The sequence below is a fragment of the Arachis stenosperma genome, chromosome 10 (assembly GCF_014773155.1).
Source record: "Arachis stenosperma cultivar V10309 chromosome 10, arast.V10309.gnm1.PFL2, whole genome shotgun sequence".
Classification (NCBI taxonomy): Eukaryota; Viridiplantae; Streptophyta; class Magnoliopsida; order Fabales; family Fabaceae; genus Arachis; species Arachis stenosperma.
This window is the reverse complement of record NC_080386.1, coordinates 106,009,717-106,012,105: the sequence shown is the minus strand read 5'-3', so window position 1 is coordinate 106,012,105 and position 2,389 is coordinate 106,009,717.

Sequence of the window (2,389 nt, the reverse complement as noted above, 5' to 3'; positions counted from 1 at the left end):
GAAGGTTAAGAATAAGAGTGACACAACAGAAGCGAATGGGATTATATCTAAGGGATCGGAAGTGTTGAGAACTGTACGGGGTTATTATTCGAAACCCAGTGATAGTGAACTGCGAGAATAGAGAATAGAGCAGATTCAACCTTTAGTTGCTCATCGTTTGAGGGGCGAGTGAAGACGAGACCAAATCCCTATACGAGAGATTTTTCAAGAAAATTCCCGATGGGACAACAACAACAATCACCAAGGGAGGAGGTATGGAAAGCAACCTCAGAATGAAATGACTTGTAGGTGATGTGGAAGCTACCATCCGAGAACTCCGTATCGAGATGGATTGGGACTTTGCTATAGTTGTGGAGGAGCTAGATACATGTCCTGGAACTGTCTTGAGAAGGCCAACCAGAATACTGTCAAGGGCCAACAACAAAATCGTGTGTTCACTACGACGACGGAGGATACCGCTAGATCCGACGGTTTGGGAAGAGGTAAGTGAAAGAATGGTAACGTGTTAAAAGTACAATAAAGTTGGTATTTGGTTTTGACTCTATCATAGATAGAAATCTAGTGAATTTCAGTCATGCTAAGTTGTGGTTTAGTACTTGAGGAAATATGTGATAGGACTAGTCCTAGATGATAAATCAGAGTGGCACAGCGAAAGCTTGCTAAAGCGTTAGCATAGTATGGTAATAATAAGGAAAAGTAGGGTATGATTAGAAATTCTTAATGCTTGGAGTACTTAAAAGGTTAGTGAACTAATGCAAATAATGATTTTAGATAATTGGGATAAATTGTGGCTATAAACTTTGATGGTTCTGAAACGGATGAGGAAATGATCGTTAATGCGTAATTGGATTTAGATGATGAGTGAGTGCAAGTCGTCGTGTTTGAGAGATGAGTACTATGATATTTGGTCATGGTGGCCTTGGATTTAGATTGAGATTTATAATGATTGGTTTTGAAAGACGAATTTGAAAACCACTAAATTGAAATGCTGATGTTGTACTGAGATTGGTTTGAGGGAACCCGTGATGGGTGGTAAACTCCAGTTTTTAGGGGAGGTACTGTCGAAATTTCCCAAGAATTTGAAAGAGTGTTAATTATGATTTTGAAAATGATTTTTGATTTGAGTAACTTTAACAAAAGATATGTGTTTCGAATGCTTTTATAAATTATTAAAGAAAATCGGATTCTTATGATTTTGTTAACTTGTTATTTCAAACTCATTTGATTTCTAAAAATGAAGAGAGTTTTGATTAATTAGTCAAAGACTTTAAAATAGCAATTTATATAGAAATTTGAGAGTTTGGGAATAAGAAGGTATGTCTGGAGGTTATGCTTGGAATTGAGCTGTGATTAGTAGAAATTGGCTTAACAGAGAGAGAGAGGATAGTGATGGAGTATAATTAAGGTATAGTGATGATTTTTGGTTGATTATAGCAATGTGGGATGATGACTATGATTAATGATGATGGTTATATTATTGATGATATGATTTGAGATTTGATAAGATGTGAGTTGATGAGAGGATGAAAGTAACGAACGAGGCTGTTGGTCAGTGTTGGACGAATGATTGAGATTCTCGGAGATAGAGGAATCAAAGCGCGGCAATGGAAGCGCGCAGAGTAAAAAGACCTTGGAACTACTATGTGTTGGATATAAAGGCAGACTACGCTCACGTACTCGTGGTGGCGGATAGAATTTTTGAAGGCGAAAATTTCTGTTAGGGGGGTAGAATGTAAAATCTGGTCAAACTGTAATTAATTAAATAATAAATTAAATAAGAGCGAATATGGTTAGAAAATTTAACAATCGGAATTTTATAATTTAAATATGATATTTGGGCTCAATGAATTTTTCTGAGTCAGAAAACATAGTTTTCGGCATAAAAACGCACACTGAAATTTTAACCGACAGTACTGACTACCGACTGAGATCTGTCTGGTACTACAGTTGAAAAAATTAATTATAAGTAAATAAGGCTAAGAAATTAGGATTTATAATTAGAGAATGTAGAAATATTTAAAATGCGATTTAAAACTCTAATATTAAAGGTTTTGGCCCAAAATTAGGCCAACAGACAAAAATAAGTGAACCAGGCCCAAGTGGGTCCAAACCCAACATATATAAATATTATTTAAGAGCATTTCAGCTCATTTAACCTAGGAAATGAGAGGGGGCGCAACTTTGGAGAAGGGAGGAAGAAGAGAGAAAATCCTATCTCCATCAAACTTCAAATCACCATAACTTTTGATCCGAAACTCCGATTGGTGAGTCGTTTGTGGTCACGCGACACTCTTCTCATCCTCTACATATCTATCTAAGTTTTGTGGTGAGTATTCTGATCATCTCTGCCCAGTTTTCGAAATTCACCACTGTTACGCATTTTTTTTAT